This window comes from Aquarana catesbeiana, linkage group LG11 (genome assembly GCF_042186555.1).
Source record: "Aquarana catesbeiana isolate 2022-GZ linkage group LG11, ASM4218655v1, whole genome shotgun sequence".
NCBI classification, from domain to species: Eukaryota; Metazoa; Chordata; class Amphibia; order Anura; family Ranidae; genus Aquarana; species Aquarana catesbeiana.
In genome coordinates this window covers 155,335,831-155,353,513 of record NC_133334.1, presented here as the reverse complement: position 1 = coordinate 155,353,513, position 17,683 = coordinate 155,335,831, and positions in this window count along the sequence as shown.

The following is a 17,683-nucleotide window of genomic DNA, read 5'->3' as shown; positions in this document are numbered from 1 at the left end:
AGTTACTGTGCAAATTGAAAGACATTTATCAAGCAAATTAGCAATAAAATGAAATGCAAATCAGGTTGCCTGACAGTAAGCAATGTCTATGTGACAGTTTTTGTATGGATTTGTGACCCCTGCACCTCTAAACCTAGGCAGCAAAGTGAGGCAAAGGGAGACATTGTTACACAGGTCTGCCATAGAATTATCACTGGAGATGAGACAGATTTTCACTCAGAACACATACACAACTAAGAAGTGGTAAGAAGTAAGTTTTATTCTGTCCAAGTGAACTGTAGTTCAGCTGAGGGGGAAATTTATGAGTTAAGCTGCAATCTCACAATAAATCTGTCCCATAATCATTCCCATTGGTCCTGTTTAGAACTGCCTTGCTGTGTGATAGAATTGATCCATGTACTCCATAGTATTTTCCTGGTCCCATACAACAAACAGAGGGTGCACCAGCCTAGTGCATTATTCTAAGATATACTTTATTAATTAATAATGATTAATGATCAAATAAAAAGCGCAGTGAAAAAGTGTCTGGGCTAGCATAATAACCCAGGTTTATTATGCTAGTCCAGCCACTTTTTCACTGCGCTTTTTATTTGATCATTTAAATTCAAATTTTATTGTGGCTCCTGTTTTTATTGGATGTTGGAAGATTTTTTTTAAATAAACCCCCATCCATTTATTGGATTTACACTATGTGGAAGTTTTCTTTTTTCTTCTATATTTGGGATATCGCTACTTGCTGAGAGAATCTGTGGATGACCATTGAAGACTTTTACATCTTTGGCTTGAATTTTCCATCGATTGAGACAGGATCCACATTCACCGCTTGTCGGTAAAAAGCCTGATTGACTCACCGCCAACGGCGTGTGAGTCCACCACAGTTGGTAAGAGTATCTCAGCTTCCCCCTTTTTATGCCATGTAATATGAAGATTCTAACCAGAATGCTGGCTCAGTCTTAAACCAGTTTGAGAATACAATACAAAGACCCTAGAAGATATTGCTACCACACAAACTTCTATATGAACTTTTGTTCTATATAATAATATGGACTCTATATGCTAATGCTGTCCTAGCATGATATATGATATAATTTATTTAGATATCTCAGAGATTTTATGTCTTTAATATTATTATTTACTATTCTATATTTGACATCCAGTGATTTCTTTCGGATATTACCTCATTGACAGTGGATGTATCACCTCCTTTTTTTGTCTTGAATGATATCTATTTTTCATGAGTTTTCATTTATCTTCAGATATTTGGAACTTTATGAGTTTCAGGACTGTTCATACATTTGTTTTTTCATTGTGTGTTCCTGAATTCAGGCACAGTCGCATTGTTGCTATTTGGCACTTATTTATTACTTTTAATTTTCACTTTGATATTTAGAGCACTGTAGTAATATTTTTGGCACAGTACACTTACATATCTCATTTAATTTGTGTTAATGAAACCTACACATCATCAGCGCCACACTTTTTATTCACATTTTCATGTACAATTAGTCTGATTGTTTGTGTTGGCTGCTCACGTTCCTAAAGTTGGCGCGGTAATATCACTGTTACTTTATGTGACTTTTTAGCGTAACAAGGTCTCAGGTGTGAATGGGGAGCAGGTGTGTAAAATTTGATGTTATCGCTCTCACTCTCTCATACTGGTCACTGGAAGTTCAAAATGGCACCTCAAGAACTCTTTGAGGATCTGAAAAAAATAATTGTTGCTCTACATAAAGATGGCCTAGGCTGTAAGAAGATTGCCAAGACCCTGAAAATGAGCTGCAGCACAGTGGCCTAGACCATAAAGCGTTTTAACAGGACAGGTTTCACTCAGAACAGGCCTCGCCATGGTCAATCAAAGAAGTTGAGTGCATGTGCTCGGCGTCATATCCAGAGGTTGTCTTTGGGAAATAGACATATGAGTTCTGCCAGCATTGTTGCAGAGGTTGAAGGGGTGAGGGGGTCAGCCTGTCAGTGCTCAGACCATAGGCCACGCACTGCATCAAATTGGTCTGCATGGCTGTCGTCCCAGAAGGAGGATCATGCACAAGAAATGCACAAGAAAGCCCGCAATCAGTTTGCTGAAGACAAGCAGACTAAGGACATGGATTACTGGAACCATGTCCTATGGTCTGATGAGACCAAGATAAACTTATTGGGTTCAGATGGTGTCAAGCGTGTGTCGAGTGAGGAGTACAAAGACAAGTGTGTCTTGCCCACAGTCAAGCATGGTGGTGGGAGTGTCATGATCTGGGGCTTCATGAGCTGGCAGCTTCCCGTCTATCCCTCCCTCCCTGCGAGCCACCCAGCTGAGTCCGCTCGCACAGTCAGTGTGACTGTACGAGCGCCGAGCAGGTGAGCCACCGGCAGCTCGGTGGCTCACCCACCGCCCACTCACTTACACACCGACTCACCGGGCCCTATTTGGCTGCGGGCCCCATAGCGCCCGCGTGGGTCGCTATGGCGGTATTTCCACCACTTGTGGCCACACAAAATATTGACACTGGACCCAATTTGGAGATTTTCACTTAGGGGTGTACTCACTTTTGTTGCCAGCAGTTTAGACATTAATGGCTGTGTGTTATTTTGAGGGGACAGCACTGTTATACAAGCTGTACATTCACTACTTTACATTGTAGCAAAGTGTCATTTCTTCAGTGTTGTCACATGAAAAGATATAATAAAATATTTAGAAAAATGTGAGGAGTGTACTCACTTTTGTGAGATACTGTACATATGTTACTTTGTGAGTATATCACCTATTACTTATAATAATAATTAATAAAGGATATTTTAGAATAGTGCACAGGGCTGGCCCGCCCTCTGTTTGTTTTATGGTTTTATGGACTACCCCAGTCTCTAGAGGGCAGCAAAGAGTGGCATGTCTGAGTAAGCCAGGATTAGAGTATAAGTAAGAGCCTGCAGCACCTGAATAACACGTTTAAGCATGGAAGGTTTTTTCTTGCTTGTATTTTCCTGGTCACCTAGGCACAAAAAGCCAAAATACAAAAAAAATGAAGTAACAATCTATTCATACCTGTGCTTTTTGATTCATTGTAGTGAATAAAAACGCTGTGTAATTGGTGCAGTTTCCTGTAAAAGTATTTATGAATGTATGGCAATGCATGCAAAATGTTTGTAAAATGCAACTAAACTCACCTTTAACAACCAGAGCCAGAGTTGGGCTGGGTTCTGCTCTTCAACCGGTTAGTTTTTGAAACATATCTTCTAACTTTGGAATAAATAAGTGCAACAGACCTCAATTTTTGGTATCAGTTTATAGGTATGTTAAAGTACAACTAATGGCAAATTTTTTTCTTGTTTTTAGATAGAGTGGATAGGTATTAAAAACCCTGTCAGTCTTTTATTGCTTTCTGTGTCCCTGTCAGGATGATTCACCATTTCTATTTGTCCTGTTTTTCGTTATCACTGAGAATGAAAGTGAAAGAAAATCCTAAATTTTGGGTTGTCACTAGAACATGAAACCTTCCAATGGGGACACTATTTCTGGTGACCCAGGTGAAAACCAGGGGTTTGTTTAGTTTGGAGGGATTTCTCTCACTTTCATTTTAGCCATGGGACTGGGAGTGTGGGAATTCTCCTCAATGGAACATGGATGACCAAAAAATGAAGGGGTTAAAACCCTCCCTTATTCTATCGACAAACAAAAAGAAAAATGTTTGCCTTTAGTTTTACTTTATTGATAGATAAAGTTGCAATACTATATTCTAGTCTGACAGGCCCTATGTTATTGCACGCAAAACTTTATTCTGTTGTAAATAAAGTCAGTACGTGCCACTCATACCATTAGAATTAAAGTGGGCATTTTGCTTACACCTATAGTAAAAATGTCAAACGTGAGAGGGAGGTAGTCATAGCAGAAGAATTAATTGTATTGGTAACAGTCGCTGTTCTCAAGATTTTTTTCAAAGTACTACATCATTAATCCAAAACAAACGTTTGCAATTGTCAACTAATTATCTAATTTCCCTTCCTATTTGCAACAAGGAGGTCATGGCAAGCAAAAAGGTGGCCTGATAATGACTTGTAGGCAGGGTGTTGCTTAATTCTTCTTCCCCAACAGTTTGTACAAACACTGTTCATCACAGCTGGCCAGGTCACAAATCTCCACTACTGTTTACTCACAGTTTCCCCTTTTTGAGTGAACGTGACAACATACTTTCCTGTCAAGAAAGATATGCCGCTGGGAGAGCTGTGAGATCAGAGAAGTTCCCATTAAGCATGCTTACCTCTTCTTAATGAGTGAATTTGTACTTTTATTCTGTAACAATTGAATTTAAAGTAGCTGTAAACCCAAAGTTAATGGCATTTAAATTGCTAAAGTAATAAATATAAGCTGTATTTTATTTAAATAATTGTTTATATACTGTATACTGTATATTTTTTTTCATTCTTAGTTACATCTCATTGTTGCTGATCACCAGCAGCCATTCACTCCAGGGATAGCTTATGAAAATTTCAGGGCAGGTTTCCTAATGTTAACGATAGTGGACCATGTCTACATAATGTGTTGAAATGGTCACTTGTAATCTTCATTAGAGATGGGCGAACGCTTCGGTCTGAGCATAAGTTCGGGCCGAACTTTCGTTATTCGGTCGTTCGACGAACAGCTGAACAAATGGGTCGTTTGACCATTTGTTCGGCCCCCTGAACCAACCACAATGCATTGCAGCTCTGAACAGTGCATTGCAAGCCCTGATTGGCTGAAGCAGTAAAAGCTTCAGCCAATCAGGGCACAGAGCACTGTCAGAGTCATAATTGGACACTGTCATCACAACTTTATCCAATCATGGCTCATTCCCGCCCCACGGTATAAAAGTATTCTTTCAATGGCAGCCATTTTCAGTGTGATTTTGGCGTGGAGAGAGATAGAGCAGGGCTCAGTGCTATTAGTTAGTTAATGTGCTATACTGTGCTTTTTTGCTTCAATTGTCAGTGTAGAATATTAGTTTAGTGTCAGTCTAGAGATAGTGTGAGTGTAGTGAGGAGGACCATCATTCAGCTTTCCATAGTGTGCAGCTAGAGTAGGGACAGCCCAGACAGTTTCACTGTAGTGTAGTGAGACCATGTCATTCATACATACATTAGTGTAGAGTAGGGACAGCTCATATAGTTTCAGTGTAGTGTAGTAAGACTGTGTCAGTAATCTTTACATTAGTGTATAGCTAGAGTAGGGACAGTTCAGATAGCATCAGTGTAGTGACCATTGAACACCGTCTATTTGATTGCATTACTGCCAGTTTAACGCCATTTACTTCTGTCTGCGTTACTGCCAGTTTAACATCATATAGTTTTGCGTGCGTTACTGCCAGATTAACACCATATAGTTCTGTGTGCATTGCTGCCAGTTTAACGCCATATCGTTTTGTGTGTGTTACTGCCAGTTTAACGTCATATTGTTTTGTGTGCATTACTGCCAGTTTAACGCCATATAGCTCTGTGTGCGTTACTGGGAGTTTAACACCATATCATTTTGCGTGCGTTACTGCCAGTTTATAAACCAAATTCACCAAAGGAAAATTATAGATGAAATAGTGGCGCTTATTCCCGGGTGGGGAGATGCCAGACACTCTTATCCAGCCAGTGAGCTGAATACAGACGTGACTAGAGAAAAAGTGAAAAAACATATATTGCTAAATATGCCAAAAAGTAAAAATTAATATTAAATAAAATAAATTATTCAATAAATTCAATATGAGCTAATATAAATTATAACACTCAGTGAAAGTGATATACAAATATATAAATCCAAGAAAAAATATATAATGAAAATTGAACACAGTAAATATCTATAAAGTCCAAAAACCAACGTGAAAAATAATCGTGAAAATATTTGAAGAAAGTCCAGGGTGACTCCAAAACTGCTCAGCTGTGTTTTCAAACATCCACCACACCTCTGTGACGTGAATCCACTCCCTGCTGAAATTCAAACTCACCAGCTGTTAAGGCCTCTCACTCTCATGTTTGGCCTGACAGAGCCTCTAACCCAGTTACATGGGAGTTAACGAGTTGCGAGCATACACCTCCACTGCTCCATAGGAACACCGCTTTTCTCAGGTTGGTAGTATGACATAAAAATAAAAGAAACTCACATTTAAAATAAAATAACAGGCAAGTCACTTCACGGCAAATGGAGAACTCCCACAGCACAGCAAGCAATAGCAACTGAAATAACAACAGGCAGGCCACGGCGGACCCAGGAGGTGTATGTGCTCACGTTCGTCTCACCCGTCCGCAGCACTCGTCCCTTCACTGGAGCTCCGCTCTGTCCCCCTTCACTCCCTCCTCTAGTACTCGTGTGAGATCGCCGTGTAGCCACCATAGTAATCTTTTAGGATTCTTCTGTGGGATTTGAACCCATGAGTCTTTCAATACCTGAATTTTTGAAGGTAGAGGTGCTAACTGCTAGCCTATTGGGCTGAGCACTAGTTACTGCCAGTTTAATGCTATATAGTTCTGTGTGCGTTACTGCCAGTTTAACGCCATATAGTTCTGTGTGCGTTACTGCCAGTTTAATGCGTATAGTTTTGCATGCGTTACAACCAGTTTAACACCGTATAGTTCTGTGTGCATTACTGCCAGTTTAACGCCATATAGTTTTGTGCGTTACTACCAGTTTAACGCCATTTACTTCTGTGTACGTTACTGCTAGTTTAACGCTATTTACTTCTGTGTGCGTTACTGCCAGTTTAACGCCATATAGTTTTGCATGCGTTACTGTCAGTTTAATGCCATACAGTTCTGTGTGTTACTGCCAATTTAAAGCCATATAGTTTTGTGTGCGTTACTGCCAGTTTAATGCCATATAGTTCCATGCGTCACTGTAAGTTTTGCGCATTATATTGCAGTATATTATAGCGTATCCATGGAGTGTGTCTGTGTAGTGTGAGTACTCAAATTAAAGTGCACCAAACACCTCTTTACATTGATTAAAGTGCATCTATGTACAGATTTCAACTTCTTCTTTACATTTGCTTATAAGCACCGCTCCCTCCCAATAATGTGTGAGAGGACAACAAGGAGAGGCAGACATTACCTTGGCACTGTAAGGGGGCCAGCAACAAATGTGTCTACAGGCAAAGGTGGACGTGGTGGTCAGTCCTCAGGCAGGGCATCATTTCCTCTGTTTAGTGAGTTTGCCCATGTTATCCAGCCACAGCATGCAGATGAGGTGGTGGACTGGCTTACTAAACCTTCCTCATCCTCCTCATTCTCTGTCACGCAAGCAGAGACAAGTGTGCAGTTGCCTGCAGTTGCTATAGTGGATAAACCTGCCTCCTTGTCCGCATCTATTCCTGCCATAGCCCCAACATCAGCCATTGAGGAGTCAGCTGAGTTATTTGACCACAGTGTCAGCCACTTGCCCCTTGATGATGCCCAGCCATTACTGGATTCAGATGTTGGTTCTGAGGTTAAGGATGACAGGAACATAAGCCTAGAGAGAGGGAGGAACACTGGTAGACAAATTGCCATTCTTGTTCCACAAGCCGCAGTGTATTGCCAAGTTGTCTCCAGTGGTAATGATAAAGATGGAGGAGATGGAGATGATGATGATGAGGTCACCGAAGTGACTTGGGTGCCAGATAGAGCAGAGGAGGAAACTGAAAGTGTGGTGGCACAACCCCAAGGAGGCCAACATCAAGAAAGAGTAGAGATCAGCCACCCTATTCCATCACATTCTTCAGCTGTTATCTCCCGGCCCACTCCTCAAAGCTCAGCTGTCTGGGCCTTTTTCAGCACATCTGTAGCAGATTGCACTGTTGCTATCTGCAAACTGTGTCTCAGGCACATCAAACGTGGCAAAACACCAACCATTTGGGTACCACATGCTTAACAAGGCATTTAACGTCCAACCACTTAGCCCGTTGGCAAGAGCACCTAAAAGCCACACAAAAGAGGCACAAATCTGTCCCTCCTCCTCCTCGTCCTTACCCACTTCAGTCTGCCCCTGCGATACCAAGTCATTACCTCTCAGCATCCTCCACTGACAGGGATGATGGTATAGCACAGGGTGTCCCAGGTCTTAGCAGCACATCTGCCAGCAGCACACCACCAGCTGTAGACTGTAGCCAGCAAATTTCTCTGCCCTATCTGCTGCAGCAGAAAAAAAGTCCTTGCCACCCACATGCCCAGCATCTGAATGCAAGCTTGTCAAAGCTGTTGGTTCTCCAACTTCTCCCTTTCAGCCTGGTGGATTATATTCCCTTCCGTGAATTCCCCCAATGTGCTGTACCACAATGGCAGGTTCCCAGTGACTACTACTTTTCACGTAAGGCCGTTCCAGCTCTCTACCATCACGTTCTGTTCTGGAACGTTCTGGCATCATTGGGCAAGGCAGTCAGCCGTAAAATCCACTTTACTGGTGACACGTTGTTCAGCAAGCATGGGCAGGGATGATATATTTCCTTCGCAGCACACTGGGTAACGCTGCTTGCAACTCAAAAGGATGCAGAACAGGGCTTGGTGCTGCAGCTTGTTGTGCCCCAATGTCTCCATACAGCTGGTGGTGATGATGCCAGACCTGTGAGCTCTACCCCCTCCTCCTCCTCCACAACGACCATGCCCTCCTCTGCAGAATTGTCCTATAAACATCAGGTACCCCCTAAGCTTTCAAAGGACTATTCCCAGAGTCAGGCTAAAAGGTGCCATGCAGTGCTGGTGTGTTTAGGGGACAGGAACCACACTGGAGCAGAGATTCTTGCAGCTCTGCAGGGACAGGCCCAGAGGTGATTCACACGACGCCAGCTGGAGCCAGAAATGGTGGTGTCCGTTAATGGCTCAAACCTCCTGTCCGCTTTTAGACAGGGAAAGTTAACATTTGTGCCATGCCTGGCACATATCCTCAATTTGGTGGTGCAGCGTTTCCTAAGTACGTACCCAGGGTTGCAAGATGTACTAAAGCAGGCCAGAAGAGTCTGTAGCCATTTCAGGCGGTCATACACAGCCAATGCTCGGTTGGCTGAAATTCAGCAGGAATTCCACCTCCCCATAAACTGCCTGATTTGTGACATGCCCACCAGGTGGAACTCAATTCTGGGAATACTGCAGCAGAGAGCCGTCAACGATTACCTGTGTCAGTACGGCACAACGACAAGCTCAGCTTTTTTCCCCACGCCAATGGCTGATCATTAAGAATGCATGCACTGTATTGTCACCATTTGAGGAGGCCACAAGGATGGTGAGCATGCATCAGTGTGCAATTTCTGTTGTGTTCCTGCTGGAGCAGACTCTGCGTGGCATTATGGACAGGGCACTAGAGGCAGAGCAGCAGGAGGAAGAGGAGGACTTCCTTTCCTCTCAAGGCCCACTTTATCCAGACACCATCATTCCTATGTCACAGAACACACAGGAGGAGAGAGGGGAGGAGGATGATGAGGTGGATTCTGGCACTTTCATAGGCTTGAAGAAGAGGAAGACATGCGTCAATCTGTAAGCGATGACTTTGCAACCCCAGGACCCTTGGGAGTAGTACATGACTGGGAGGAGGAAGTTCCAGATGCTGTCATCCTGAGTGACTCAGAGTAATCTGCTGGGCAAGCCTCGGCAAATTTGAGGTGCATGGGCAACCTCATGCTTCAAAGCCTGCAAAAGGACCCAAGAATATGTGGCACGAATGAGAAGGACGATTACTGGTTGGCAACCCTCCTTGACCATCCCGTCCCCACAGAGAGTGCAGAAAAAAAAAATCTCTTGAAGACATGTTATTTATTTATTTTATTGAACATTTTTCCTGACTCCAGTAGGTTACAGTGTCGTGGAAAATGTAGTTTTGAGTCTTTTGTTGGTCGAGAGAGGAGTGTTGGAGAAGGCGTCCGCCTAAGTGGGGCATTTCATAATTTTCTTAGTCCTCGCCGCTTAGGACTGTCAACTTCCACATCCCATCAGCAGCGTCTGCATCACATGGTAGATGATTACCTCAGAGCCAAAACAGAGATGGAGAGCTTTCCAGCTGAGGATCCATTGACTTACTGGGTCACAAGAATAGACCACTGGCCAGAATTTGCCCAGCATGCTATTGAGTTGTTGGGCTGCCCTGCATCCAACATGCTTTCAGAATAGGCATGTGGTTTCATTACTGATCATAGAACACATCTGTCCGCAGACTCCATGAACCATTTGACTTTTATAAAAATGAATCAGTCCTGGATTACCAGCTATGAAGCCCCTGATGCCGATGTCACTGATTAAGTCTTTTTGGGATGTGGAATCTCTGCAGGACTTCAAGGCTGCCTATCTTTGAGGGTGTTCAATCATTTCATCTGGAAGAATGTTTTTGGTATAGGTTTCATGGGCACAATTAACACTCAAAGATCATTTTTTCTGCACCTGTTTGACAGGTGCATATCACTGCAATTTTTTACAGCAAGGCCATTTCTTGATTTCATCAAGAGTACCTCTATAGGGTTACAGTTGGAAGGTGCCCCCAACACCCAAAGAGTAATTTTTCTGCACCTGTTTGACAGGTGCATATCATTGCAATTTTTTACAGCAAGGCCAATTCTTGCTTTCATCAAGAGCACCTCTATAGGGTTACGATGGAAAGGCGCCACCGACACCCAAAGACCAATTTTTCTGCACCTGTTTGACAGGTGCATATCATTGCATTTTTTTACAGCAAGGCCGTTTCTTGCTTTCATCAAGATTACCTCTATAGGGTTATGGTGGGAAGGCGCCACCGACACCCAACGACCAATTTTTATGTACCCGTTACTTCTATCCAAAGTCAAAGTGACACCAGAATGTATCCAAAAAATTATTGCTGCAGCAGATTCTAGACATGGTACAGATCTGCCATGTTACAGGTAGACTAAGGGGACCCTACAGGCACTATTCATTTTTATGCTTTCACTTTAAAAATAAAAAAGTCACTGCTCATTTAAAAATGACATTTTTCACAAACTTTTTTTTGTATTGATACTTGTCCCCCAGGGCAGGACCCGGACCCCTATAACCATTGTATGCCCAATTATTTGCATATAAGCCTTCAAAATGGGCACTTTTGATTTTTGACATTCGGGTCCCATTGACTTTAATGGTGTTCATTATTCGGGTCCAAACTTTCACAGTGTTCCAAAGTTCTGGTGCGAACCGAACAGGGGTCCGTTCGGCCCATCCCTAATCTTCATCAGTAGTCCCAATGACATAACTGAAACCTTTATATACATAACAATGTGAATAAGGTTTAGGAGGGCAGTATGAAGCTAAAATCAAGAACATGTGATCACGACCTCAAATTAGCAGAAAGAAAGTTCAAAAGTAACCTTTGAAAGTTTTATTGTACCAAAAGAGTAGCTGTTGCTTAAATAAACTTCCAACAGAGGTAATGAGTAAATACATTTAAGACAAAAAGATTTTTTTTAAAAAGAGGTGGGGAGCAGACTCGAGGGAGCACTTTGTCTTTTTCTGCAATTACTCTTCTAGGTTTTTTTGTCTGTCTAACATTGTGACAATGAATGAATGAAGGAATGAATGAATGAATGAATGATTTGTAAAGCACTGCAAATGCGAACTGAATCGCCTCAAGGCGCTAGATGCGTTCTCTGTTGTCAGCTTCTTAGAAAAGGAAGGTCTTTAGTTTTTTCCTGAAGGCCTGATGGTTTTCTTCCATGAGGATGTAGGTTGGAAGAGCGTTCCATAGCCGAGGTCCTTGGACTGCGAATCTTCGTTCTCCCTTTGCTTTGTAGCGGGATTTGGGAATGATGAGGAGGTTTTGGTTAGCTGATCAAAGACTGCGATTAGGTGTGTAGTGTTTTACTTTCTCCCGGAGATATAGCGGAGTGTTTCCTTGTATACATTTGTGGGTAAGGCAGAGGGTCTTGAATGTGATCTGATTCTTTACGGTTAGCCAGTGTAGGCTCTTTAGGGATGGGGAAATGGATTCCCAGGGTTTTTTTTCCTGTTAACAGTCTTGCCGCCGTGTTTTGGATGAGTTGTAAGCGCACAAGCTGATATTGGGGTAATCCTACGTAGAGCGAATTTGCGTAGTCGAGTCGAGAATTGATGATTGTTCCAACAACTGCCGCTTTGTCCTCTTCTGGGATGAAGGGGATGAGTCTACGTAGCAGGCGGAGGAGATGGTGGGATCCGCTAACTACTGATCCTATTTGTGCATCCATTGTCATTCCTGAGTCAAAGATGACTCCGAGACTCTTGGCTTTGGTGCTTGGAGAGATGGTCTGTCCGAAGATGGTGGGAGGTGTCCACGGAGTCTTAGTTTTGGAATTTTTGTTAGCGTGTAGGAGAAGAAGTTTTGTTTTTGAACTGTTGAGTTTGAGGGAGCTAATGGTCATCCAGTCATCTATTAAAGTGAGGCATTTCTCTAATTGCTGATGATGGTCTTTTTGTCCGGTGATACGGAAGTAGATTTGGGTATCATCAGCGTATGAGTGGAAGCAGAGGTCCGTTTTTCTGATGATATTGAGGAGTGGGCAGATGTAGATGTTGAATAGCACTGGTGACAACGGTGAGCCATGAGGGACTCCACAGGAGATTGCCGGGGTTTCCGAGGTGAATGCTCCTAGTTTCACTATTTGAGAGCGATTCTCTAAGAAGGATGCAAACCATTTTAGAGCAGAATCTGTAGCTCCTGCTACTTCTGCGAGGCGGACAAGTAAAGTATTGTGGTCCACTGTATCAAATGCTGTGCTGAGGTCTAACAGTACCAGGAGACACGATTCTCCATCATCTGCTGCTTCAAGGGCGTCGTCCCATATTTTGACAAGTGCTGTTTCTGTGCCATGGCCTGGGCGGAAGCCTGATTGCAGAGGGTCCAGGAGTTGGTGTGTGTCCAGGTGGCGTTGTAGCTGATGTACTACTGCTTTCTCCATAATCTTGGAGATGGTGTTGAGGCTTGTTATCAGTCTGCGGCAGTTAGGGTCCTTAGGGTCGAGATTGGGTTTCTTTAGCAGGGGTTTGACGATGTCTTGCTTGAGGGTGGTTGGCACAGTCCCTTCTTTGAACGATTGATTTATGAGGTGTGTTATGGTAGGGGCCAAGATGTTGGAACATTCTTTCAGGAGTTTTGTGGGAATGATGTCGTTTGGTGATGTGCTGTCTCGAAGGCTTCTGATGATGTTTTTAGTCGTGTCAGTGGTGATTGGGGAAAAAGAGAAATTCGGTGGTTGTGTGATGTTCGTGCCAATATCCTCTTTTTGCTTTGGTTTTTGCTCTGGTTGAGTGAGGTTGGTTGTTATTTTCTGATGAATTGATTTCCGAATGTTGTCGATTTTGTCAATGAAGAAATTTGATAACTCATTGCAAAATTATTGAGTATCGTTTGCTGGGGGCTCTAAGCAGGTTGGGTTCATTGACTGGGCGACTATTTTGAAAAGTTCCCGCGGACGGTTTAAGGCAGTTGAGATGGTGTCCGAGAAATGTTCTTTTTTGGCTTTGAAGATTGCCTTGTAGTATTTCACAGTGAGTGCTTTATAGTTAGTATGGTTTTCCTTGGTAGGATTTCTTCTCCATGCTCTTCCAGCTCTTCTACATTCTTGCTTGAGTAGGGTGAGAGTGCCATTAAACCATCATTTTTTGCAGACGAGTGTTCTGCGTTTTGGCGCCACTGAGTCTGCTGTTTGTAGTAACACCTTTATTCATCTTCATACAAAATACATCTCATCTCATATTAAACAATGTACATAAAACCTCATAGTAATACAAACATCTACTTCACTACAAGATGTATATATCCGCCCTACCAGGTGTATTCTGCTAACTTACTTCCCTTTTGTACCCCCCTTTACACTGAACTGTAAGCCTGGTAGTCAGCCCCCTCTATATCTCAGTTACCTGCACGCACATCTCTACTTTAAGCTTAGATCTTACACTTTTCCCTATCCTCTTTTTTCCCCTATATTCTATCTAAGATGTTCTACCTTCTCAATCCATGGAGTCCAGATTTTTATAAATTCCTTTATATTCCCTCCTCTAACATAAACTGTCTTTTCCTTCCCTATTGTTTCTGACACCGTTCTAACCCAATCCTCTACTGAAGGGGGTTTCTCTGCTTGCCATCTCCTAGCTATTTCCTTTCTTGCCTGATAAAGGCATCTCCGCACCGCTTTACTCTTGGCCTTTCCATTACCTAGATTCCCCACTACCCCCAAAATACATAATTTCGGGTCTATATTAAGCTTTAGATCGAAAACCTTATTTATACTCTCAACTACTTCCGCCCAATAGCGAAATAGCTTGGGGCATTTCCATATCATATGTAACATATCTCCTGTATTTTGACATCTGGGACAATCAGCGTTTACCCTTCTCCCATACTTGAACCATTTTTTAGGGGTATAATATGCCCTATATAGGAGCAATAGATGTGAGAATTTCTGGGCCGGTGAAACCCACACCTGGTGACCCCCCTCCAGAATCTCTTTCCATTGGGTATCCGATATTGTCCCCAGGTCCCTTTCCCATTCCCTTCTACACTTAAGTTTATCTGGACCTTCCCTACTGTTTTTACAAATGTATTGGTAGAATTCTGTTATTAGCCCCCTTGCTCTCTCAGTGCTCTCTATCTTTTGGGAAATGGGAGATTGGCTCCAGTTCGGACCTTGTTCTCCAAATTGGGCCTGCAGTGCGTGCTTGATCTGTACATAGTTAAAGTATGACTGATTCGGAATACCGAATTCCTCCTTTAAAGCAGCAAAGGTCTTTAACATATTACCGTTATATAGTTGCTCTAATTTTACTATCCCCTTTAATTCCCAAGTCTTAATTTTACCTATCTGTAATAGTTCCTGATAGTTCTTATTGTTCCATAAAGGGCTGTACCTCGCTTCCCCCTCCATACCCTTCATGCCCTTAATAAAGTTCCACACTAGTTTAACCATAGGGGTCCTGTAGATAAACGAGTTTGCCTCTAATACCTCCAAAATCCGCCTATGAGGTGCTCCAACAATCATTATTTCCGTGTTGTTATTACCCCCATATCCACTACCTGATCTCAGATGTTGCAATTGGGCTGCCAGGAAATAGTTTCGAGGATGCGGAACCGCCATACCCCCCTCACATGTCGCTAACTGTAGTGTCTGTAGGCTTACCCTGGCATGCCCTCCCTTCTATATCAGCCCTCTAAACAGCATATCTATTTTTTTAAACCACTTTCCAAAGATCCATACTGGTGAATTTTGCAAAATGTACAATAGCTGGGGCAACCATAGCATTTTTAACAGGCTGCACCTACCAGCTACTGACAGTGGAAGTCTCCTCCATATATAAGTCTTTTTCCTAAATTTCCAACAGTGGGACCAAGTTATTATTTAGGAAGTTACCCGGTTCTTTAGTTATGTGAATGCCTAGATATTTTGTTTTTTTCCACAATTTTTAGTGCGGTTTCCTCCAAAAGGGTACCTTGCTTAATCGGGTCTATTGGCAATATCACCGACTTCTCCCAGTTTATGGAAAGGCCCGAGATCCCCCCAAACTCTGCGAAGATACCCATCACCTGACCAAGTGAACCTTCTGTATCTCCTAAGAAGATAAGTACATCATCCGCATATAATGCGATCCTCTCCTCCCCAGTGCTTCTCCGGAAACCTTCCATACTCCTGTTTTGCCTTATAGTGGCAGCCACTGGTTCCATTGCTAAAGCAAAGATCAGAGGCGACAAGGGGCACCCCTGTCTGGTGCCTCTCTCCAAGCAAAACTCACTCGAGAGTACATTATTACTTCTGACCCTTGCTTTAGGTTTATTGTATAGAATTTTTACCCACTTACTAAATGAGGGACCAAACCCATATACCTGCAATATATGCCATATAAATCCCCATTCCAGGCTGTCAAATGCCTTTACTACATCTAACATCAGGACAGCTCTGGTGCCCGAGTTTTCTATTGGGGTTTGTACATTCAAAAAGAACCGCCTTATATTTTCACTTGTTGATCTCTGAGGAATAAACCCAGTTTGATCCGGGTTTAGGTCATAGGTCAACCTATGTATTATCCTTTGAAGTCTGGTAGCCAGAATCTTTGCCAAGATTTTTGCATCCGAGCATAATAAAGAAATCGGTCTGTAAGAAGCAGGTTCCAAGGGGTCCTTCCCTTCTTTAGGTAATATTATTATTATAGCCTCAGTCATTGACTCAGGTAGTTTCCCCTCCTGATACGCCCATTCAAATACCCTTAAAAGTTCCGGTAACAATATCTCCCCATACTTCTTGTAGATCTCCGCCGGGAGGCCATCCGACCCAGGGGCTTTCTTATTGGCCAATGCCTTTACTGCTATACCAATCTCTTCTAATGTAATCGGGGCCTCCAATGCCTCAATCTCCACCCCTGATAGGGAGGGCAGCTTTATTTTGCTAAAAAATCCATCTATATCCGCCCCCTCCGCTGAGCCCCGGGAATTATATAATTCCTCATAATATGTTTTAAATGTTTCATTGATTTTATCTGGATGGGATGTAATGGCACCATCTTGGCCAGTATCTTCCCCACTTTCTCCCCTTCTCCATATAACATTTGTTTTTGAAATAGGCTCTTATTTTCAGATTTCCTAGTTATTACCTCTTTATATTTTAACTGTTTATCCTCCCATCTCTGATGACTGTCCGGGGTTGGTTCTCTCACAAGTTCCCTCTCTGCCGCTCGAAGCTCCTCCCTGGCCTTCTCTTCCCCTGCCATTGAGGCTTTTTTTGACCTGGATACCTGCTGGATCAACAGACCCCGCAAGTATGCCTTCAGGGCATCCCACATTACCCCTCTTACTGTGGTGTCTTCATTTACACTTATAAACTCCCTCAGCCTAGTTATAATTTTATTTGAGTCCGCAAATATCTCAAGCCAGATTGGATTTAGTTTCCACATACCACGTTGTCTATTTAATCCAGTAACCATCCTGGCAGTCACCAATGAGTGGTCTGATACCCCCCCCTAGGTTGATACGTAATGTCTCTGACTATATGTGCGGTCAGATCATTACCTAATACAAAATCAATTCTTGAGAGTGAGGAGTAAGTACCTGAATAACACGAGAACTGTTGCACCCCTGGACTGCACATTCTCCAGAGGTCCAACAACCCTGCCTCTTTAAGAAACTGGCCAATTCGGATCCCGTGTAAGCCCTGCCCCTTTTTTCCTGGGGGAAATCTATCTATTTCTTTATTTATTGCGACATTAAAATCCCCTACAGTAATAACAGGTACATTCGGTTTATCCACCATGAACTTCAACAAAGAATATAGAACATCTAGTTTAAAAGGTGGAGGGTTATAAATATTCGCTAATATGCATTCCTGATTCCCTATTATACAGTGCAGGAAAACATACCTCCCCTCCACATCTATATTGCACTGCCTGCAGGAGAACACAACCTCTTTCCCAATTAACACCGCCACCCCCCTTGAATAAGAGGTGTGTACCGCATGAAACTGGTGCCAATATTTTCTATTTCTTATGTGAGTTTTCGTATCCCGTGTCAAATGCGTCTCCTGTAGACAAGCAATATCCACTTTAAAAGTATCTAATATATCAAATACCAATGCTCTCTTAGAGGGAGTGCCCATCCCCCTGACATTCCATGAGCCTATTTTAAGTCCCCTTTACTAGTCTGAAGTAAAGTTATCACCACAATAGAGAAAGAAGGACAGATATCGTCTAAGGGAACACCCTCTATGGATCTCTACTGGTCCTATTATTCTTTTGAAGCTTCCTATTGTTTTCA